Genomic DNA, 25,385 nt, shown 5'->3' with positions numbered 1-25,385 from the left:
TCATTTCTCTTCTAAAGCACCTATCATCTCTATCCCCAGGCCCTTTGTAAATAGGGACAATTTTAGAACAAAACAATACCATCCTTCTTTGCTAAATCAGGTTCACTGCCTTTCCCTCAAGCTCCAAGTCACTCTGTGATTGAGCCCTGGAGACTAGGCTGATTGTTCCAAGACTGCCCAGTGGCCTGGGAAGGAGATGAAAATTTGCTGCTCCAGAATGGTCCAGCTCCAGGGCTCAGGCCAGCCTCCAGAGGTAGCCTTGGAACACATTAGCTTGATGGGGTACAAAAGCAAGATAGGTCCTTCCATCCCTCTTTGTACAGGTTCAGCACCTCTGTGAGAATGCTGCCAACATGCCTCACTCAGTTATCAGATATCCAGGATCAAAGGGGGGCTTTGGTCAAAACAATTAAATTTATTATTTATTAAGCACTTAAATTGCCAGTGAGTCCTAGACTAGGGGCTGAGGTTCCAATGACAAAATAAAACCCCATCTCTCAAGGAGCTTACTGATATTCCAGAGAAAATAAGCAAAAATGCAAATACAAGATAATTTGAAATCAAATTATTATGGGTCATAGGGAAGGCTTCCTGTAGGAGGTGGCAGTCAACCGAGACTTTCAGAAAGGGAATCACCAGATGATGGAGAGAAAACAAAGAGAGATGGAAACACAAGGAAAGACCAGGAAACAGAAAGAGGTGAAACTGACACCAAGGATCATCACTTTTGCTTCTTGTCCACTGTGCAGTCAGGCTCTCCTCAAATAGTAACTAGGCATTCAGGATAGAAAGGATTCAAATTCCTACACTTTGGGATAACTCTTTTTACCTTGGCTATAATATTCAATGCTTATCAGACGTTTATTTATTTATCTGCCTTTTTTTCTTCCTTGCATTCCCAGTGCCTTGCCTAGCATCTCAGCATCTGGCCTCAAATTTCAGCACCATTAATTACATCCTGGCAAGTCTTCTAACACCGCCCCCTCAGTCCTCAGTTTCCCCATCTATAAAATAAGGGAACTAGATTAGATGACCACAGAGATCCGTTCTGGCTCTAAATCTGATATCATCATAGATCAGAATAATAGAAAAAAACAGAGATTTTAAAGGTTAATGGTTTAATTAATGGTTTAAGGTTTAATTAATGACAACTTTCTGAGGATGTACAGCCAGAAGGGACTTTAGGAGACTTTGTCACCCACCTTCTCATTCTACATATGAGCAAACTGAGTCCAGAGACTTGAACTGACTCAAAGATCACAGAAGGAAGATGAGAGCTAGGATCTGAGCCCAGGTCCAGCGATCCTTGAATCAACATGTTTGTAGTAAATTGCCACTGGCCATCTCCTCAGGGCTCTACAACTCACTGGAGCCTAGAATCAAATGCTATTGTCATTCTAAAAAAAGTTTTGTTTGTTTAAAAGAAAACAAACCTCAAATGTCCCTATGAATAGCCTCATGCAGACTCAAGTTTGTGAGTTTCATACAGAAAATCCTCTCCATGCTTAATCACATATTCTTTCTTCTCCTGAAGTCACAAAGAAAAGCAGGTAAGGGGATATTAAGCTTCCTAAACCGTCCTCTGCCCTGCCCCCAATATTCTTCCTTCCTGGTTTTTGTATATTTTAAACTAAATGGGATTGTGTCCAAGGGAAGCATTCTGTCTATAAGACAACTTACAAAGGAGAGAAAGTCAAGAGACTGAACATTCCCCTGGGGACCTCCTCATTTACGTCACTGTGGTTTTTCTTACCCCCGACCTAATTTACCAATACAAAGTCCTATTAAATAAAGCAAAAGCAAAATTGGGGGAAGGGAGACGGATTGATGGAGGGAATGAATCAAATGAATCAAGAAATAAATCATATTCTGTATAAAATAAGGAGGTAATCCAGAAGAGCTAACATTGCCACCGTACTGGGAATATTAGCACTATTTCCTGGGCTTTAAGACTGTTTTATATTTCAGAAAAGTTGGATACCTTCTCTCCCCTCTCCCTAAATTAACAGCTGCAGGGATGAGGACTGTAATTCATTGGACAAATCCAAATGGATGAATCATAGGGTTTCTACACCTACGGAAAACCATCTGTATTTAGCACATTATTTTCACCATTTCCAATCAGTACTTCACAAACGCTGTGGTTTTATTAGCCCAAAGGTTACTCATGAATCTATTGTTGCTTTCAATAAAATCAGCTATTAATGAGCCTTAATGACATCTTTATTTTTCAATGAGTTTCTTTCTTTTTATTAAAATATATGCAGTCCCAATTTTATTTTCTATGAACATGTTTGCATGAAGTCAGAATTCCTTATAAAAGGAGAGTGAAATGGGCTAAGCTCTGGTCGGACAGGAGGTGTGTTTGCAGAAGCAGGTGTTATCATGCCAATGAGGTTGTCACTCCAGCGACTGCTACCCACGTATTCAAATCAAAAGGTTGGTAGGAAGCATGTCATTGTCCAAGTCATTGAAGCGGTCAAGCCCCAAAACAACAGAAAGAGCCCAATATATGAGACCACAACCAAAGACAATGCTCATTTCCCTGAAGTGAAAACTGGGTTCATTGACGTGTTTTATGGTCGAGCACTTTCAAGAAAACAGAGGTAAGAGAAGACATACCATAGCAGCATTTTATCCTCCTTCCAGTGGCTAGAGTACTAGACCTGGAGTCAGGGAGATTCACCTTCCTGAGCTCATATCTGGTCTCAGTCATTCACTAGCTGAGTGACCCTGGACAACTCATTTAACTTTGTTTGACTCAGTTTCCTCACCTGCAAAGTGAGTTGGAGAAGAAAATGACCAATTGCTCCATTATCTTTGCCAAGAAAACCCCAAATGGGGTCATGAAGAATCAGACACGACTGAAAAATGATTCAACAAGAGACCTAGTGGCTAGAGTCCTGGACCTGGGTTCAAATCCTACTTCTGAGACTTACAACATGCCTTATACGAGGCAAGTTATTTCGTCATTCTGGGCCTCTGTTTCTTCCTCTGTAGAACAGAAGTAAGGGCATTTAGCTCACAGAGTTGTCAAGAAAGACAAAAGGGAAAATGGATGTCAAGCCTTTTGCAATCCTAAAAGGTATCTATTGATGGCAACTATTACAATCATTAACTTCATGAGGCTCGAGGCAGTGGTTTTGACCCCAGAAAGAACTTTATGACTTCCTATAGCATGACCTTGGACAAGTTACTTGTAAAATGAAAAGGGTTGGACAAGATGGTGTCTGAAAGTTTTTCCAGGTCTTAATTCCAGGGCCCTCTGAAATGGGTCCTCTCATCCATTGCAAAGTACAGTGGCAGAAACAAAGCTCCATAATTGATATCTACCATGCTCCTTCTTCCTCCTGCCATCTCGGTCCCATTCCTCTCTGGGGCCCCACCACTGCACAGTAGCCTATTCATGTTCCATCACCAATAGCAAGGACATTAGAGTTGCACCTGGTCCCAGTCTTTCCTCTCCAAACTCTGAGCTAAAGGGGGCACTGGTGTTTATGTTCTAGAGAAGGGAAGGACATCTCCAAAGCTCACACACCATCACTTTTCAAGTAGATATTCTTTCTTGCTTCTTAACTTTCCAGAAATGAGAAATGTTTTACACTGCTCTCCAGGTGTTCTCAACACTATACCTGAACCAGTTACTGTGCACAGAGACACATCTGGTATGCCAGAAACAAACGAAGAGGTGCTGTGTGGGAGGAAAGAAAATTAAAAGTTGTCAAACATAGTTTCTTTAGGTGTTCAACATAATCTGGTATTCTAATTATTCTTCCTGGTATTTATGCAGCTGAGCTAATCATTACACCAAGTGAAATAGAATTGCAAGGTCAGGAAAATCGTCTTTTCAACACCTTTGACGTGCTTTTTCAGCGCAGCTGAAAATTCTGAACAAAGACATTTGTACTTATAGTCACACGTCTGTGGTGGGGGAGGGAAAGGACATCATTGGAGAAATTGCACATTTGGGGGTAAAATACAACCTTTTTCCATGCTACTATCCAAGGAAACTGGCTAATAACTCACTATACCATCACTCTGTCCAGTCCACTCTTGGTATCTCTGTTGAGACTGGCAAACAGGGCCAGTTGGAATATGCAAATTAGCAACAGTTATGGAGGACACTTTTTTACCTAAATCGCCATGTAGAAAGAAGTAGGCTTTACCCTTGGACCATTTCATGCCAGCTACTAGGTGATTCTCAAGGTCTACTGTTGATGTTTTTTTTTTTTAATTTCCAAAATAAATGTTCCCATAATCTTTCTTCAATATCCAATCCTTTAAAGCACAATCAACTACCAGCAATACAATTAGGAAAAACATGGTTTTATCTAATATATCAGCCTGACTACCCTCATTCAACTACATTCCTAAGATTAAGAAAATGAAAAATCTCAAATAAATGGAAAGAGAAGTTTCATGACTAAGGGATTTCCACCACACTTGTCTGTTATATGTTTTCCATAGTAATACTAATTATTTGCATACACACTGAATCTCAGATATTGACACACGTAGAAGCCACATAGAATTTGTCTCCTTGAATCTAATTTAAACACTTCACAGCAAGGGTGGAGATCAGAGCCATGAGGACTGAAAGTCAACCCTAAAATCTGTACAGCTAGAAGTCAACATGCTTTCCTAAAAGACTTGTACTCTCCTAAGGAAGCAAAGCACACCAACCCTAAGAGCCCCAGCTGAGAAGGAGGTGTGAATACATACAACATTATAATTTAAAATTACTTTGAATGTCTCTCAGAATAAACAAAGATATGCCTGCACACAGGTGTGACATGCTCCATTTTAGCAGGAAATTCCAAGGAAAGACATTAGTTACCTTCCTAGGAAGACTGGGCTGTCACAAGTGAAGTCCACTGGAGAAACTTAAAGTCAACAAATTTGATTGTTCTGAGTAGATTCATGCAGGAGGAGAAAACTGAGACAAGCATGGTAGCAACAATTGAATGAAGGCTTTCAGAGCCTCTCAAAACAAGCAGTGACCAAGAAAACACCATCATCCAGGGGAAGGGGATCTGGAAGACCAAAAGAAACATGTGGTGTGGCCTCTCACATCCTAGGCATGCTATGGATGATGGAGTTCAGTCTTTAGGACATACAGGAGAAGAATGTCCAAGCTCAATGTGGGCATGAGTCTCTTCCAAATGATAAAAGCCAGAATGCCACAAGTGTATGAGCATTTCCTCCCCTATTGGCCTGGGGAAGAACCCAAGAATGTGCAGGAGGGTTCAAGTCTAATTTCCAACCCATTCTTTCTCATTTGTTTTACTAAATCAGAAATAATCAGGCACAAGAGTTGAACACATGGGTTCACAAGGAACAGTATAAACATATTAACTATCTTGTAGAGAAGTATCGGTGATATCAAGGCTGTAATGGGACCAAACCGGGGGTGGGGGAGGTGGGGATGAAAGATATAAACTCCAAAATCAACATTAAACTTTAAGCCCACAACACACATTGCAAGAGGCTGAAACTAAGCAGGGCTCCCTAAAGCACTGGAATTTAGATTTTAAGTGAATAATTATTACTTTTCTTAGGCCAGTCCTAGAACTTTTTTTAGTCAGTTGGGTAGTAGGGACCTAAGTTCAAACCCTGCCACAGAAGCTCACTAGCTGTTTGATCCCAAGCAAGTCACTTAATCTCTCTTCATTTCAGTTTCTTCTTCTGTAAAATAACTGGTTTGGAACCCATGATCTCTAAGGTCTCTTCCAGTTGGTGTAGACATCATGGCGGCAGGCCCTCTAAACACAGCAGTTTGCAGCAAGAGATCACAGAACTTAGGACCAGAAGAGACCTCTGAGAGAGTCTAGTCTAGTTCTTGTATTTAACAGAAAGTGTGACTTGGCAGAAAGAGGGCTGGACTTTTGGAGTCAGGAACATCTATCTGAGACTGGAAAACACCTTCGACTCTTCCTGGCTACCAGACCCTGGGAAAATCATTTAATCTCTATGAACCATAGTTTCCTCACTTGTAAAATTGGGATAATATTAATAGTAGTTCCCTAAGGTTTTAAGAATCATATGTAAAGCTCTTTACAAAACTTAAAATATTATAAAATGTAAAATTATATTGTAGTATTATCATTTCACACAAAAAGAAACTGAGACCCTTAGAAAGGCAATGCTTTACTCAAGATCACACAGGTAGAAAGACCCCTGGTAAAGCTGTCTCCTCTGTCTCCACTTCAGTAGTTCAGTGTGGGAATGGTTCAAAGAAATCTCCTTTCCTCCTTCATTGAACAATTATTTCTTACACAATTAAAACGTGTAAAATTCCAACTCCTATGAAATGATTTGGCTGGGGGCGGGGCAATGCAAAGGGGACAGAGATTGACTGCAAAGACAGTTAAAATAGTTCCAACTTTTCCCCTAGCATTTTCTGGTACTTCCAATGGCTAGGGCCCATCCCTCCCACACAAACTCTGGAGTCACTTTGCATGTAGTTTCAATTTATGCACATACATACATGCTTCAAGTCCCCATCCACCACCCTCTAGAATGGAAGCTGCTGGAGAAGAGCAGGAACAGTGGTTCTTTTTATTTCTTTGTTTTCTTTTGTTGCTTGTTGCTTTTTTTTCCTATCCCAATGCCTAGCACAGTATTTGGTGCAGAACGGATGCGCACTAAATGCTTCATGAATGGATGACCTTACAGGAACCTAAGATGAAAGGGCCAGATTTCCAGTAGCTAAAAGCAAGACCAAGGTCTACACCTGACAAAGGGAAGAATGTGATAAGGGGACAGGTGGTCATGGTGGTGGGAACCTCTCCCTACCCTAAACCTTTGGGAGGCAGTGATGGAGGAAGAAAAGGAATAGAAACCAGACTTTGGATAGAAACAGACTTATATGAACATACTCAGAACAGAAGAAAGTCTTAGGGAAGCAGGGAGCCAAGTGGCCAGAAGAAATCCCTTCCCCCGTCCTTTTTTCTCCAGAGAAATGAAAACAAGAAGATGATGCTTCCTTACGATGATTCTGAAGTCTCTCCAAGCCCTAACTACCACCCAAGCTGCAAAAGACCAGGACAGTAGGAATCTGTTTAACCCACTGCCAAGTCAGCGGGAAGATCTGGGACTTCCAAGACAAATAAAACACCATGTCAACTGGCAGATGGATTGGGGTTTTCAAAAGATACCCGGAAACTCTTGTGAACCTAAGACAGGAGTGATGTGCCAAAATCCATGAAGGATGCCAAGAAGGCTGTGAGCCAGGCTGGGCAAAATGCTGAGACTCTCCAGTAAAACAGAAACCCCTAGGCACCCATGAAGCTTCCCCGGGAAAAGGCGGCTGCAACTGGGAAAGGTTTCTTTTCCAGAGACTGAGCCAGGTTCTCTGGCTCCTGAGGATGGCACCAAATCTGAGGATGGCACCAAATCACACACCAGACTATGTGTGAAGGGGAGTGGTGACTTGTGAAAGAGGGGAGTCATTTAGGGGCAAACATGGCCTTGTAGTGAAATGATCTTCCCAACACAGACTCAAAGAAACAGTGCATAGTCACCAATAATTAAAGCATCATGGAGAATTCATGAAGGTAACTTGGTCTCTTGCATATTTTTACATACTAAGTTAATTATTGTCTATAAAGGAAGACATTTTTATTCTTCATGGTAGCAAAGGAACCTTTCTTATTGAAATTACGTCTTATGTATGTGATCAAGTGCCCAAACTGCCCAAAACTGGAAAGGACATAAGAGCCAAAGCCATCCCTCAGCTGAGTTACTGGGGAACACAGGAGATATATGAAGTGCCTTGTTGTTTTATAATGTTACTGAGCTGAAGTGTTTAGACATCTTTGACCCATATTTCAATATACTGAGGATCTCACCTCTGACACTTATTGACTGTGTGACTGTGTAACTTTGAGAAACTTAGTTTATTTCCCTGGGCCTCAGTTTCCTTATCTGTAAAATGAGGGAGCTATGCTAAGTGACCTCTGAGGTCCCTTCTAGCTCTCCATCTATGATGCTTTATGCTTCCACCAACATTGACACAGATCGCAGGTGCTCTTAGGTTTAGGAAATAGTCAAAAATGCTATCACCCTACCTCTCTGAATGTTGCTAAAGCTGCTCCCTGGCTGAAAAAGTCACAGCCTGTCTCTGAGCCCAGAGGACTTGCCAGGAGGACTCCCCTGCTGTCACAAAGAGAGGAGTTATGGAATAGGAATACTTGGTGGGCCAGTTGGTCAATACTTATCAAAGACTGAGGGTCTCAGTACTATAACAATTCAGGAGCCTGAGGCAAGTACTAGAGCTAGGAGCTAGGGCAAGGAGATTGGGGGAGGGAGGACAGGGTTAAGATCTCCCCTTGGGGAGGGTCATTTCTAAGAAAATGGAGAGGATACGTTCGGGTTGGGGACTTGGCATTTGCTAACTTGCTATTTTCAACGGTTCATTTTTGCTTCTAAGATTATTTGTTTCTACCTGTTGACGATAGAAGCTGTCAGGGACTTCACATTATTGCTGCCCTCCACGCTGCTGATTGCTCCTCACTGGGTAACAGCTCTGGTCCTGCCTATTTCTGACCCCCTAAATACGTGACTGTGAAATACACACTCTCATACACACACACACACACAGACACACACACACATATTCACACATACATGAAGATTTAACTGCAGAATCCTTTCATCCAAAAGCATAAAAAGGAAAACCCAGATAATAGCTTACAGAGAGAAGTAAGCCATACACATGCAAATATACTAAAGGAAAACAGCTGATAAGTACTTGCCTGCCCAACATAAAAGAGAAATCCCTTTTAAAGCATCATTCTTGTCCGTAGCCATCTATGTTGGGTGAACTGTATAAATGAGGGGCTGTATTGGTAAAATACTTAACTGATCAGTGTTTTGAACAGAGACTTTTCTGAGAGAATTCTTAACAGCTAATTGTACTCAATGAAGGAGCCTTAAAACAAATAAAAGAAACATTAACTAATCTCCAAAAGCAATCAGAGCCATTGAGTTGTAGTCCTTGAGGGCAGAAGGTTAACTCCAGATGAAAGTCAGTCAGTGCATCTGAGAGGAACTTTGACCGTGCATGGTCACTGTCACAGCCAAGGAGTCAAAGGGATAGGAGAAACAAGGCATGTGGTGGTCAGCCCTCCGTGGGCTCTACAGGTCAGATGCTCAATACATACCATTTTGTGAAGGTCATTTGGGAGGGCTTTGGTTTAAGGCATGAGCTGAATTGAATGATCGAAGGACCCCCAGCATCAGCAGAGCTTTGTCCAGAGCAGAAGGATATATTCTGCACACAGACACATTGTATGTAGAAAAGGGAACACAGAGCATTTTTTTCTCAAACTATTTTAGGAAATGCATCAAGCAGCTGCAAATGGCACGATATGACTGAAGATGATTGCTGAGGAGGAAAGACTATAATTTCAGCCGACTCACACAAGCCCACACCTTTAAATTGCCCTTAGGATACAGAAATCAGCCCTCTCCAAGGTAAAGGGAAGGGCATTTCCATTGACCCATCAGCAATTAGAGAGATTTCAGAAAAGTGCAGAGAGCAGAAGTCCATGTAGACTAGAAGGATCACAGGAGCACCCCTAATATCTTCCTATTTGGTTGACTTCTGTCAATCAATTGACAGGTTTTTATCAAGTACCTACTGGGTTCTAGGCTCTGTGCTAAATTCTGGGGATACAAGCACTAAGACTGAGATGATCCCAACTTGCAACACATTTACATTCTAATGGGGGAGGTTAGTACATTTAAAAATAAAGAAAGCCTAAATACAAAGTTTCTCAACAGAAATGCAAACAAAAGAGGAAAGCACCAAGTAGCTTGGGAAGGAGGGCACTAGCGATTGGCAGGGAGATGAGGAAAGGCTTCATGCAGAACATGGTGCTTGAGTTATGTCTTAAAGGAAGAGAGGGACTGTGAAGCAGAGAGCCTGTGAGGAGAGAATACATCTCAGACATGGTAACATCTGGTGGAAAGGCAGGGAGTCAAGAGATGAAAGGTTATGTGGCAAGGAGAGAGAGGTGGCCTGTTGATCTCATGGCAGAATGGAAGACAGGGGCTAACAGCCATAAGAGACTGGAAAGAAAGGTTGGGGTCCACTTGGGGAAGACTTCCAAAGCTACGCAAAGTTGATGTTTAATCTTAGAGGCAATACAAGGAAGCCACTGGAGCTGAAAGAGTGGGAGAGTCACACAGTAGATCTATGTTTAAGGAAAATGCCTTTGGAGTGTGTGAGATGAGGCAGAGAAGCCAGTTAGGGGCTGTTACAACAGAGTCCAGAGGTGACGAGGTCCTAAACCAAGATGGCAGCTACGTGCATGGAGAGAAGGGCTGAGATGGGACAAATTTTGTAAAGTTGGAAACGGCAAATTTAGGAACTGCCTGGACATATGGAGTGAGGAACGGTGAGGACTCCAGGATACTGCCAAGGTCATGAACCTGAGAAAATGGAAGGATGGTCGTGTGGCTGGCAAAAAATAGAGGAGTTTAGAGGACAGGCATGGTCAGGAAATGATAAAGTGAGATTTGGAGATATCAACTATCTCACTTGAGATGTCCATAAATAATCACTGATATGAAACTAAAGCTCAGGGGAGAGGATAGAGATTCTGAATGTATACATATGCACATATGTACATATGAAATACATACATGCACACACGTATGTGCATAGACATCCATGTACAGGCTAGCTATGTATATGTCTTATGTGTTCTATGAGTACATGTATGCATGTGTCTTGGTCATCTGCATAGAGATGATAGTTAAGCCCTTGAGAGTGGTGAGGTTAATGAAAGTTTAGAGGGGGAAAAAGAAGTGAACTTAAGAAGGAATGTTATGAAAGAACCGCAGTTAGGGACCATGATACAGATGATGATTTAGGAAAGGATACTAGGAATTAGTGGTTGGATTGATAGGATATGAACCAGGAGAGAAAAGAATTGTAAAAACTCAGATAGGAGAGAGTATCCAAGAGGAGACAATAGTCAATGACTTCATGTGCAAGAGATAGACTGATAAGGATTAGAACTTAGGGGAAGAAATTCAGCTTGGCAACTGAGAGACCAATGATAAGTTACTTTTGTACTGGGAGTCAGATCATAAGAAGTTGATAAATAAATGAAAGGAGAAGAAGTGGAGGCACTGCATGTAGACAAAGAAGACTTGGGAAGACATGATGGTGTCTTCAACTATTTGAAGGACTCTTATAGGGAAGAGGGATTGAACTTGTTCAGTTCTGTCCCAGAGGACATAATAAGGAACAAGGAAGTTAAATATAAGAACAAAGGAGCTAAAAAGACGCTTTTAGACTCAACATCAAGAAGCATTTTCTAAGGATTGGCGCTGTCCAAATGCCTAAGGGGCTGTCTCCAGAAGTGGGGGCTCCCTGCTCCTTGGAGATCTTCAATCCCAGATAGAACAAGCAGTTGCTGGATCTGCTACACTGGGGGTTCTGCTCTTGCATGAATCATTCTGGATGGCCATCAAGATCCCATCCAGCTCTCAAAACGAATGACTGAAAGGAAAGGAAGAAAAGTGAAAAAGGATGTTATCAGAGAGAGCTACATGACCAAAAGAGGAGGAGATGCAGATAAGAATCCATGACATAACCCATGTGGACATTCCTTCTCACAGTGCCAACTGTAAACCATTCTTGCTCACTTGCTTTGCCCACGATCTCTTGTATATCCATTATAGATAGGGAGCCTACCACTAGGCTGGGGTCCTTCCCTGTGTTCTCTTGACCTTGTGTAGTTATCAGTATAGACAAACCGTCCATCCTTTACCTTTGGCTCCAGCTGACTGAGTGGCTCATCTCTTTTCTGCTCATATAATTCTTTCATAATATTCTTCACACCAATTCTGCCACTTAACACCTCAGGAGCAAGCAGTGACCCACTGCAAATGAGAAATCATTATTATGACAACAGTAGTTTCATTTGGAGGGCTCAGAAAGAAAGGATATCTGAATCGAGTCAGGGTGTGTGTGTGTGTGTGTGTGTGTGTGTGTGTGTGTGTGTGTGTGTGTGTGTGTGTGTGTGTGTGTGTGTGTGTGTGTGTGTACACATATACACATGCCAATTGAATCACCATGGTACTTTCTAAAGCACAAGCACAAAATGCTCTGTCCTTTCGGGAAGAAGTCAAAATGGCATCTTCTTATGGCAGCAGAGAAGTGGTGCCTAGAAAAGAGGACCAAAGTCAGCCAAGATCACTGGCTCAGCCAAGCCGGGCCATTTATAGGCTGACCTTTACATGCTTCCCACAGTGTTGCCCCTATGTCAGGAAGCCTTTCTCAGGAAAATGAGATCCACCTTAAAACAAGAGAATAAAAAATTGTGATGCCAGAACCTCAAAGGGATATGAAATTAACAAAATTTGTTTTGTTTTGTTTTTTCAAAAAAGTTAGAGGCAGCCTGAGAAAAAGGAGAAACCTCCTTGGAGATTTGGGAGTGTGGTTTCCTGAGTTGACTAGAAATCCTTTTTGTAGTTGAGATTAATCTTATGATCCATGAATTCAAAAGATGTTTCAAAAACTGCAAGTGGAAAGGCTCAGCATCCAAAGTCCTGAGTAGGTGAAGGCCTCACTTTTAAAAAGGGCCCTGGTTTTATCAAAAAAAAAAAAAAAAAAGAAAGAAAGAAAGAAAAAGACTTCTTATAAGGAACTCAACAAATGGCACCCTGAGTCAGCAGGCCAGGGCTTGTTTCCAGCCAGCAAGCAGAATCCAGAATAAAACACTGCTGGCAACCATGCAGCCTGCCCTTCCCCAAATGGGCTCTCCTCCTAGTTCCACTGCTGGTAGTAACAGCTCCCAAATCAGAACACTGAAGTCAATACAATCCTTATCCCCTTGGTCCCTAGCACCAGTCCACTCAGGATCAGGGTCACAGAGCTTGTGTCCGAGGGAGGATTTGAACCTAATTCTGTCCACTGGGCGGTTTTGCTTCTCATTAAATTCTGCTTGGGAAGACCTAGTTTAAGCATTTTAAAAATGTATCACTTCACATATGTCAGGCCTGTCTGCTCGAGTGAAGACCATGGCAAACAGTAAGAAAAACCCATGAGTAGGCCCAGCTGGGATAGAGTGAGGCCTGGAATGTGAGGAAGACCCCAAATTAAAAGACTAAACTTTGCAAAAATGGATAAAGTCCTACAGGCCCTAAAGAGGACATGAGATCCAAGGAGACACTGTGGAAAGAGCTCTCCAAGAATAATGTATGGGAAAATAGTGTGTTTCTTCAAGGGATGATTGTGTCTAAGATGGCAACATGGTATGATAGCCATAGGGCTGGCTTTGGAGTCACAGGAGCTGGGTTCAAATCATGGTTCCACCATTTCCTTTTTGTGTGACATTGGGCAAGTTACTTCTTTGAGCTACATCTCAGGGATCTCAGCTACAAGATGGCAGGATTGGTCTGGATGGCCCATAAGCTGTTTTCCAGCTCTAAATTGACAATGTGTTATCTTAATGGTCTGCAGTAGGTCTTACTCTGAGGTTGATGTTTTATTTAAAAATATATATTTTGATATAATTGATTCCCATTGTAATCCTGTGGATTTTATTTCATGCATTTAAACACCTTATTTTAAGAGTGGGTGCACAGGCTTCAATGGCCAGCCAAAGGGATCCCTGGCACACAAATGATTAAGAACCTTTGCTTAATGGATCTGTGACCTAATGATGTGGGTACTCTGCCAATGATGGTGACCTCTCCATATCTACTCATACTGTGCCACTCTCACCCATATGCTCCCATAAGCTGATCAGAGGACCAGCTATCCACTATGTTAGGGTCTTCACTGCTCTCTCTTGATATGAGCTACTTTACATGATGATCCTTCCCTCACCCCACACTGAGTTGATCCTCTTCACTCAGAGATTTCTTGGATGAAACTCCGTATTCCATGACTTCATAATTGTTACACATTTCCTGCTGACTATTCCTCTCCCCTCTACCATGCTGAGCCTCATCTCCTCAAGGGACCTTGACATTCATGACCCCAAGGACATAATTGGTGCTTTGGTGATGTTCTGGAAAGCCAATCTTGCAGACTCTAGATGCACAGAAAGGATGCTGTACTTCCTTCAGTTGGCTTGTAGCTGCTCCCTATCTCCTCACACCAGGAAGTATCAACAGAAGGGCAGATCTGTGGTGCCATCTGGGGACTGTTCCTGGCTGTCAGAACTGCCTCCGGCATGACACCCATGGCCTACATCAACAAACAGTTAGGCTGAAAACAGAACAATGCAATTTACGCACACATCTCACCCCAAGAGACAGAAAGCAGAAGTGACTCGGGGTCCGCTCTTCAGAAAGGCAGAGGGAAGAAAGGAGAGAAAGCAGTCACAATGGGAGAATGACAGGCCCCAGATGGCAGCCAGACTTTCCCATTGCCAGTGCTGCCTTTCATGTTGGTGGAGAAAAAACAGAGATCAGCTCCTGAGGGCAGGACAGATGCTATGTAAATAGGGACGGCAAAAAGATCAATAAACTCAAGGTGTAAAAGCACAGATGAAAGTCTACACATGCTCCGTGGTCTCAGCTGGAGAAAGGTTGAGTTGGAGGGGGCAGAAAGATACCTAATTGGGGCTCCACAGAACCCATGAAACAAAAGAATAGCTCTTACATATCTACATCAGCCAAGAGAAGTAACAGTATGGTTGTCTGGACAGTAGCTGCTCCCTCCTCACCCTCATCCAAAGTCCCAGCTATAAAAGGTAAGCTTGGCTGAAGCTGTTGATGACAAAGATGGACTGGATATGATCCAACCTGCCCAGGTAATGGCTCAAACTCTCCCCTAGGCCTCTACCGTGCAGACTGACCTTCAGAGAAAGCTGAAATTGTCCTGGTACCTTCCAACACTATGAAGCCTCTTCATGTCCAACCCACCAGCAACAGGTACTATTTGCTGACTACCTGAAAGTAGGCTGGCCTCCTCTGTGTTTGAAACCCATCTTTGCCACTTAGTACTGATGAAACTGAGGCAGCCATTTTATTTCACTTCCCCCTCTGAAATGCAGGGGGAGGAAGAATTCAGAGAAACTTGGGAAGTTTTACGAACTGATGAAGAGTGAAACAAGCCAACCCTAGTGAACAATTTTCCCATCAACAACAGTGAGGTCAGAGAAACAATATAAAAAGACATAAGAAATATGATCATTGCCAGAAATGATAGAAATAATTATTATTAATAACGGATGATTTGGGGAGATCCAGAGTTCCCCTTTTTCTGCAGTCCTCTTTTCAAAGTTCAGGAGCTTGAAGGACCGTTACTGATAATGAGATTAACTCTCCTCAATCTTGATCAAACCCTACCCAGCCTCTACTCAAGTTTTGAGTAGGAATAAATTCTTTGAATAGATTTCCCAAGGTTGGGAAATTTCAAAGTTAATGACATAATCAAAGTTCGTTAGAATAGGTCCAGTATTTCATTGTAATAATCGCTCTCTCTCGTTACTTGTTTGCCACTCAGAGTTGATTGACACCCTCTGCAATACCCACTTTTCCAAGGCCATCCAGACTTTGGATGTGTGCCATGAGGGTTTTTGGCATTTCAGAGTGCCATTGACCTCTTTTTTTAAAATGCTAGTTTTATTAATGACTAATTATCCAGAAATTATGTTTCTCGACATTTTTAAATGTCACATGACATTGTCAGAAGACTTACTATGAAGCATACTTCCTACCATTCAGCAAGAGGTGGTGGACTGTTGGTGTGGAGTAAGGTGTGCATTTGCTTTTTGGACATAGCCAATTTGCTGATCTAATATGCTTGACTATTACATGAGAACCTTTTCTTTTTATGGGGGTAAGAGAAAATGAGGAGTCATTGGAAAATTTTTTAAGAGCATCAATAAAACATTCATAATAAACAAATAAAGTGAAGCAGGCAGAGCAGATGATTTCTAAAGTCCCTTCAGACCAGGAGTTCACATTCTTTGTGCCTTGGGAGCCTCTTTGCTCCACGTCCTCCTCCATAGATCAAGTCAGGACTTAAAAAGAAGGAAGGAAGGGAGGCTAACAGAACCACCAGGGGAAAGAAAGGAAAATGCCCATAAGCACTGAGATAGTATGGACCAATCATTTTCCCCAGTGGAACAGGAGCTCCTCAAGGGGAGGACTGTGCATCCAACATCTGGGAAATTCAAAAGAACCGAAAAAATAATTTCAAGGAAATTTACTCCATCACCCTGGGCAAGTAACTGATTCTCTGTGGACACTGATCCCCCACTCCCACCCCCACCCAAGGCAAAAAAAAGAGGTTGTCTCCTGTCCTTAAACACATGCACGTGTGTGCACACACACACAAATGCACATATGTACACACATTCACACACAATCCCCCAATGGTTTTCCTTAGACAAAGCCCCGAACATGCCTCTTTCCCAGACATGATTTCTTCAATGACTTTCACCCCCAAATCCATTAGCAATAAGCCCTAGCCAGAAGTCTTACAATTCAACACTCCACATTTAGTTAGCCCTCAACCCAGCTGGCCTTGTCTTCCTCCCCACGGGCTGTGAAATGTATAAATATCAGGAATTCTCACCACTCATCTGGCACAAAGAACCATTTTCCCTGGGCCAGCAGCCCAGTGCCAAGGCTAACAGACAGCATGTCAGTGCCCAGTAGGCCTGACAGGCCAACAGGAAGCCCAACTGTCAAAGAAGCTCACACCTTCCCCATCAGGTGCTCCATTCTCTGTAGCCAACCATGGGTGGACTGAGCAAAAGTCCAGGTGTTTCTCTTCTCCCAGCTAGAATCCAACTTGATCAATCTTGATTTCAAGAGCAAGGAAAACACTTAAAGAAATAATACATTTACATAAGCACAGTCATCCCTCCTGCTTAGTGGTAGTATCGATTCCCCTAAATACCACCAATGATTCAGCCATATGCAGAACTTCCAAGTTTGCAAAGCCTAGTATATGCATGCATACATAACTCAAAACAATCCTGCAAGTGCTAAACTATCCCCATTTTGGAGATGGGGAAACTGAGGTTGAGAAAGTTTCAGTGGTTTGCTCTGGGTCACCAATTGGTCAGCAATGTCATATCTAGCTCCCCCTCCCCCTAGACCCAGCTGCCCCCTAGACCCTGCTGCTCCCAGGCCACCTTCCTCCCTGTATCTACAAACACATACCTTCCCCCACTCATTGAACCTCTAGAGAAGAAAACAGGAATGAAGTCAGCACAACAATTCCTGGAAAGAAGAAAGCATTCAGCTGGCATAGGGCACTACTCATCGCCCATCTTCCTTCGGAGACCAGAACATCCCATGAGTTATTTCTGAGTCACCACCCCTAACCCCACTGTGAATTATCTCCTCTGTTAGAACGTCAGTTCTTTGACTGGCAAAAAATGTGCTGCTTTGGGATATATGTCTCCACACTCAGCACAGTGCCTGGCATGGAGGAAGCACTTTGGAAATCGATGTTTTTCAATTCATTCATTGATTTATTCATATAAGTATCAGAAGTAGGATTTGCATCCAGGTCTTTGTGCCTTCAAGTCTGGCATGCTATGTCCCCCCTGGCCTGGTCTTCTGCAGTAGCAGAAATAGCAATTCTGATACCAATCTAACCCAACAAACATTGGTGAACACCTACTGTGTACCAGACATTCTGTTAGGCATTGGGGTTTCAAACAAAAAAAACTCATAACAGTTCCTGTTCTCACAGCGCTTCCACTGTGCTGGGAACATGGAGCACACAAAGGGTGAAGCGTGGCAATTTGCAGAAAGAGACAAGGGCTATAAAAGTTTTCTGTAGGAGGGGACATCTGTGTAGAACCTTAGGAAGCTAGAAAGTCCAAGAGGTGGAGATGAAGAAGGAGACCAATATCCAGAGACAGACCAATGCTCACTCAAAGGAGATTGAAAAAGCCAGTGCCCCCGAAGGGTAACTCCAGAAGGAGAGTGATGAGTACATATCTGAAAGGCTAGCCTGGAGATAGGGTGTGAACAATTCTAAATGCCAAGCTGAGTTTTGGCTTTGTTGAAGAGGCAATGGAGAGTTACTGAAGATCCTTGAGGGAGAGAGTAATGTGGTCAGACTCATCCTTACAAGGGACAGACTGGGAGCCAAGGGTTCATTAGATGCTTGGCTGCCTCTATTAACTCCTTCAATATCCTCAAAGCCTTTCAAGTGGCCGTGTCTTACCATGGAAAATGTAAAGAATAGTAACTACTTGCTAGCAGCATTTGATGATGGTTTTGTCACACACATGAATGAACCAGCACCTCTGGACAAGAGGGAATGATCCATTGGCCTTGGGCCAACACAGACAGTCAGAATCAGAAAGGGGAAACATCGGATGGAGAAGAAAGGCCCACAATGTCACTTCATCCTAAGACTGGGCATGCAGTTCATAGATACAGTTCTGCATCTGGAGTCAGGAAAACCCAAGTTCAAATCCAGTCTCAGACACCCTGCCTAACCCTGGTCAATGAACTCACCCCTCTGTTTCCCTCATTTTCCTCACTGTAAAATGAGAATAATAATAGCACCTACCTCCCAGGCCGGCTGTGAGGACTGAGTAAGAGAATATCCACAAAACTCCCTTAGCACAGTGTCCCGAACATAGTAGGTTTACATAAAGGCTGCTTATTCCCTTGCTGTTACTGACCCAAAAAGTGTCTAATTTATCCTTGTCTCACATTCACCGTGCAGAACACACTGTTCAACATCCTTAATAAAATATAACAAGATTGAAATCAAGGCTGCCAAAAGTCACCTAGGCTCTACTTAAACTGGCTTTTCAAGGATCTCCTAAGACCACAGGCTTATAGAACCTAGAAGGCTAGCTAGAAGGAACCTCAGTGGTTATTTAGTAAATTTGTTTGTTTTATAGGTGAGGAAGCTAAGGTCTAAAGAAAAGGGAAGAGATTTGATGAAAGTCTTCTGAATTCAAAAAGAATCCCTCTCCTCTTACCACCAGCATTAAGGAATAAGCACCTTGAGGGCAGGAATCCTTTAGTTTTTGTTAGCCCCAGGGGCTAAGTGGGAAGCAATCCCAAGCACATGAATCATTAAATATGTTCAAATGTGAGGAACTCCCAAAGTTTTTAAGGAGGTTATTACTCACGTCTAGGATGTCGCCTTTCACCCACATCTGAGAAATGCTCCTGCCCAGAGATGAGCATGGCCCGGCTCTGTTAGAAATGCGCACCAGGAAGCTGCCAAGTTTGGCAAAATCCATCCTCTCATTTTCTAACTGCTAATTCTCATGGAAAAACAAACACCGTTCATTTCCCTTCCAGTCACTAGCGATGTCATATGTTTTTATCTCTTCCTGCCACAAGGAAACATACTGGAAGGAAAGGCTGCTCTTGAAATTGGGAGATTTGGGTCATTCTAAACTCAATCTGTCAGGAACTGAGCAACTGAAAACAGACACGAGATTGTGTTCTAGGTGAGGAAAACATTCCAACAACCCATGGCTTGTCATCATATGTGTCTCTTGAACCGATTCCAGATCCCCATTTCAGCCAAATTCTGCGTGTGTGTGTGTGTGTGTGTGTGTGTGTGTGTGTGTGTGTGGTTGAGGGTAGGATAAGAACAATAAAGGGTGAAATCTATCATTCATTCTTTGGCAGGGGCAACATAAGCTCCCTATGCATCCTCATGATTCCCAGAGCATTTCCTAACACACACACACACACACACACACACATACACACCCTTAAAACACCATGCAAACGTAAGTCAGGAGACCTCACCTGGTACACTCCAGCCAAGATCAGAGCAGCTCCAGTCCTGGCACATGCTCCCTCCTCACTTCCACATGTCAGACTCCCTGGCTCACCTCAACGTCAGCTCTCAAAGCCACCTTCTCCATCAGACTTTCATCGACAACCCCATCCCCACTTCCGGGGCTCCTAAATCAGCTTACATTTGCCATGCATCCATGAGTGTTTCTGCATAGTGTTTCCCTGTGCAGAGAAATATTGTACTACTAACACCTGCAAAGTCCCTAGGAGACAAGATGAGAAATAAATGAGCAAGGATGCAGTCTAAGCTCAGCTCCAAGGCGTCCCCATTGTACTTGAGGTCTTTATGGAGTCTACTACCACCAACTGCCGGCACACATCTCTGAAACTACCTTGCATTTGTTTTCAATGTATTTACATGAGGATATGTTGTTTGTTACAGATGGTTACCTGTTGTTTCCCTCAGAAGGAGGTAACCATCTTGAGGGCAGGGATTTGGCACAGTGGATAGAGCCTCAGGCCTGGAGTCAGGAAGAGTTGAGTTCAAATCCAGCCTCGGACACCTACTAACTTTGTGACCTTGGGCGAATCACTGAACCTCAGTTTCCCTGTTTCCTTGTCTGTAAAACTGAGATAATGACAGCACTTGCATCACTTGTTGTGAGGATGAAACGAGATAATTGTTGTAAAGCACTTAGCACAGAGTCTGGCACTTAGTATGATATACATGTGATTATCACCGGTGGTATCTTTCCTGTTTTACTCTATATTCCCAGTATCTACAGTCCATTGTTTGACACAAGGTAGGTGCTTAATAAAGACATCTTGATGGAGTTGAGAATATACTCTGACCCAACGTATTGTCCTTGAGCAAAGGGAAAGGGACACAATTATGCACTGGATCCACATCCAGGATAAAGGCATTTTGTGTAACCATGTGTCTAAGAAGCTGGGAGGAGACAGCCTCCTGTAAATGATTATAACCCAAACAAAAAAGGCCATTTGGAGTGGGATCTCACCAAAGTAAAATGAGGACCATGCTTTGATTTCTCTGTGAGCGACAGCCCACAGTTCTGATCAAGTTCTGGGGACAGCTGGGGATGGGAGGATTTCGGGGTTCTCCCCACCACCAGATCAAGTGCTGATTAGTCACCAGGCTCCACTTTCTGACTCGACCTCCATCAGATCTCTCGAACTCAGCTGCTCTTGGGTGTTCCCAATGGCACAGCCTTAGCCCAGACCCTCCTTACTGGATCTTGAACTGTACCAATAGCCTCCTCAAAGGTCTTCATGCCTCCTTGGGCTCCAATCCACCCCTCCTGCAACCTCAAGGAAGATATTGCTCATACATAGCTTTGGTCACATTCCTGTTCCACTCAGAAACCAAAAGCAACTTTCAGGTGCTTCCCAATTAATGTTTAAAAGTCAGGAAGATCTGGGTTCAAGTCCTGCCTCAGATGCTTAATAGCTGTATGACCTTGGCAAAGTCAAGTTTCCTCCCCATCTCAGTTTCTTCCTCTGCCAAACAGGGATAATCACAGCCCCCATCTCATATGGTTTCCATGAAGACCAAGTGCTTTACAAACCTCAAAGTGATACGTAAATGCTAACTATTGTCGTGATTATGATGATGGTAAATGTCTTCTCCAACTCCTTAAAACATATACATACAGAAACCTACAGCATGCAAGAACAGAACAAGGTAAAACACCTTTTAAAACAAGAACAGCAACCAAAAAAATCCAGTTTCAGACAATAACTTATGGCTCTAGTTCAATTAGCAGCAGCCTTTGCTATTTCCCAGTATAAGGAAATGGGGTGGAGGAATAAAAAATGGCTCTGGGTGGGAGATAACCAAGAACAATTTGGGGACCTCATGGAGCTCCCATCCAAACATCCACATCTGTGGAGAATGGGAGAAAATGTGCTGAATGAGGAGCCAATATTGGTCATCTCGTGATTCTCAAATCCTGGCTCTGCCACTAACTCCCTTTCTGGCTTTGGACAAATCATTTCTTCCTGGTCCCAGGACTGTTTCTTCATCTGTAAAATGGGATGGGAGAAAGGGGAAAGCTGGCCTAGATCACCTCTGAAGTTCTGGCTGTCTGTAAAATATACATACTTTGAGCTTTCTAGCTACAGATCATGCAGGCTTCTATAATCTCTAGGTTAGACAGCATCGTGTAGTACATTTGTAGTGGGAGATCCAGGGTTTGAAACTTGACTCTTGTCACTTAGTTCCTGTATAACTTTGGACAAGTCACCTAACCTCTGGTGCCTCAGTTTCTTCATCTGTGAAATGAGGGGATGGATCACATGCCCTCTGAGACTTCCCTGCTCTAGATATTGGATCCCTCAATCCCAGGCTTCAGTCAAGTGGAAAAAGGACAAATCAAAGGAAAGAAATCATGTGAAATCAACATCAAACTCCAAGTCTAAAGAGTGGCATCATGTCCATGAGGGAATCTATTGGGAGCCAGGAAGAGGTAAAGGAGGAAACTTGAAAGAAGATAAGCAGAAATACTCCAAGAGATCCACTATCTTATCAGTGTGAGACCTCTGTCCACTAGGTCAAATGTCAAGCTCTCTGTCCATAGCTTTCTCACCATGAGTATGTCTTGGGTGTGATTTCCCACAAATCCTCCAGAGAATTCATGGGAGACTTTGCCAGAGGTCTTTTTACATTCCATTGGTACCAGTTCATCTCTGAGGCCATCTAGCTGTTGTCCCTTATTCTCAATACAGCGCCAGCCTATTTCCTTGTCTGATCAGACATGCCCTGGATGTCTTTTATGTCATTTCTTGTATGCAGATCCTTCTATGTTAATTGCCTCTTCCTGACTCCATCCTCCAATATCCTTTCCTGTACTATCTGGGTGACCTGGAGTCTTTGGAAAGAATATAGTTTCCATGATTGACAGACATAGAGTCATGCTTGGGGAAAACATATGGTATCAAAATTAATGAGATGGTATTTGTAAAAAGTGCTTAGTACAGTGACTGGCACATAGTAGGTGCTTAATAAATGTTTGTTCCCGGAAAGATTTACATGAACCGATGCTGAGTGAAGGGAGCAGAACCAGGAGCACATCATAGTCAGTAACAGCTGCATTGTTGATGACCAACTTTGATAGTCAAAGCTCTTCTCAGCAATGCAAGGATCTAAGACAACTCCAAAAGACTCATGATGGAAAAATGCTATAGACTTCCAGAGAAACAACTGTGAGTCTGAATTCAGATCAAAGCATACTCTTTTCTTTTTTTCTTTTTCTTTCTCATGGTTTTTCCCTTTTGATTCTTTTTTTACAACATGACAAAAGTGTAAATATGTTTAACATGATTGTACATGTATAGCCTGTATTAGCTTATATTCCTCCTTGGGGAGGGAAAAGGGAGGGAAGGAAAGCTCAAAATTTATAAAAGTGAATGTTGAAAAAATTTTGTTTCCTCCCCTCCAGAAAGAATTTTGGGGTCATCGAAGGTTCAATTGTACAACCCCTTCTCTTTCTCTACTTCGTGCCAGCATTTGCAGTGCTGGCCCTCAACCTATGGACTGACAGACTAACTCAATGGGCTGTCCATCCAACTGCAAAAGATAAATTTGGGAATGTGTATCTCTTACCTACTTAACTTTTCCTTCACACCTAGACTAATGTTTGGAATGAATGTGGATTTAATTGAGAAGGTCCCAAACCAACCCAGGGCTTGGAGAAATTAGTACAATGTCAACCAATCAATCAGCAAACATTCAGTAAGTTCCTGTTCTGTGCTAGGCACAGTGCTTTACACTGGTAATTTAAATAACAAGAGTATGTCAATCCTTGCCCTCAAGTAACTAACAATCTATTAGAGGAAGCCAATGTGTACACAGATAAATAAGCTCAGGATATAGCCCCAAAGCAACACAGCATTATCTACTACACGGACCCATTTGACAGCAAAATGTCTGAAAGTTCCCAGGAAAAATCCTTACTTTTTAGTCCTTGGAGAGGAAGAGATGCATGATAACCAGATGATCATAAGAATTTTGACTGTGAAGATGAGATACATTTTTAGTTCATAAACTCACAATTAAGAAGAAAGAAAAGCTTTGCCATTGCAAAACAATAGCTGGGATTCAACAATCATTGAATATAAAAATTAAATCCCTTTAGGGAGAAATTAGGCTATTTCATAAATTTTAACAACATAGATATATTTTCTCTCATGTCTTATAATAAAAAGTTAAAACTGAGACCACATTATTTGCATTTTTCCAAATAGAAGGAACTAATGACACCATTTTCAAGATCTATTAGACCATAGCATCATGAGATGTGTACTTTGCAGTTAGTGCCCATTGTCTGGTGAAGTCTATACCTTGTTTTGGATGCATCCTGGTAGACAGCACATAGTACTCGGTACTTAACAGATACTTGCTGAGAGATTGCTTTTCAAGAAAAAATAAATACATTATTATCAAGGCAGAAATGAACCTAGGAACCAATAGAAAGCTAAGATTTATTTATAATGATGTTGCTCCCTAGAAGAACTATAGCTGGCCCCCTGCCTCTAACTGACAGGTTCTTTCCATTACCTCTATTTTAAGGTGAGCACCCAGGCCGGTCATATCTTTATTTTTTTCTGGGCTCTGTTCTCTGGTCTTTCTCTACCACGCTTCCACATAGGCACCTCCTTCTTCTCACCCATCCTGCTTTTCAATTTCCTTTTCAATTCCAGTTCAGTTTCCCTTTCCTTCTCTCATTAGAGTGTAAGGTCCTTGAGAGCAAGGACTACCTTTCTATCTGCTTGTATTCCCAGCACTTAGCACAGTGTCTTGCACACAGTAAGTGCTTAATAAATGCTTGTTGAATTGATGGTCTTTCTCAAGTAAACTAATGACTATAATATCACAAAGTCAGTAGCAGCATTTGAACCCAGGTCCTCTGACTACAGATTCAGTTTGCTTTCTTACCTGTATCCCATCAATAGAGTTTAGATGTTCCTGGAAAGTGGTAAGAAGCTCTCTTGCAGCCGTGAGAATAGGGCCATGGGAGTATGAATGGCATGTCACTTCCATGTTCGAGATTAGCAACAATTGAAAATGACAAAGGATTAAACTATTGTTTTGTTCTGCTGTCTGGGTCTTTTGTGGTAAGAATGTCTATTTGGTTCTCTTTGTGCTGGAAACATTCATTATGAAATAAACACAGATATCAGACACTATTTAGAATGCCACTCAGAGGTTGAGTGGGCTTTTAGAAGTGGGAGTCTTTACATCCCCTCCTGGCAATCTTCCTGTTATCATGATCTCCTTTCCCCAGACCCCTCCCTGGGTTAGAAGAAGGAAAGAAAGAAAGAAAGAGAAGGTTAACAATTCCACAAAGGGTGTAAAGGATCAAATCCCAAAGCAGTTTTACTGAGACAGAAGGGGATGTGTCCCAGACAGTGCCTGGGCTTTTATCCCCTCTTCTGATGACCTGACTGAATACTAGAATTTTAGATTTGGGCAGGACCTCAGAAACCATCAAGAACAAATCAGGAAAAGCACATATATCATCAAAGGAACTGTGTGATCAGGTTTTTACACCAGATTTTGAAGGTGAAAACACTTAAGAGTTATTGGAAAGCTAAGAAAAGAACATCCTTTCAAGATAAGACTCAGGAATTAAATTCAATCCTAGAATTCTAGG

At 42.4% G+C, this 25,385-nt stretch overlaps 1 protein-coding gene across 16 annotated transcripts in view; it reads right to left on the bottom strand.

Moving 5' to 3' along the window:
- Positions 1-25,385, bottom strand: part of HDAC9 (histone deacetylase 9) — an 885,788-nt gene that overhangs the window by 773,481 nt on the left and 86,922 nt on the right. The gene's annotated exons all lie outside the window — the stretch shown is intronic.

Source organism: Notamacropus eugenii, chromosome 3, assembly GCF_028372415.1.
Source record: "Notamacropus eugenii isolate mMacEug1 chromosome 3, mMacEug1.pri_v2, whole genome shotgun sequence".
In the NCBI taxonomy this organism is placed as follows: domain Eukaryota; kingdom Metazoa; phylum Chordata; class Mammalia; order Diprotodontia; family Macropodidae; genus Notamacropus; species Notamacropus eugenii.
Note: the sequence above shows the minus strand (reverse complement) of the source record. Positions and strands in the feature narration are given on the sequence as shown.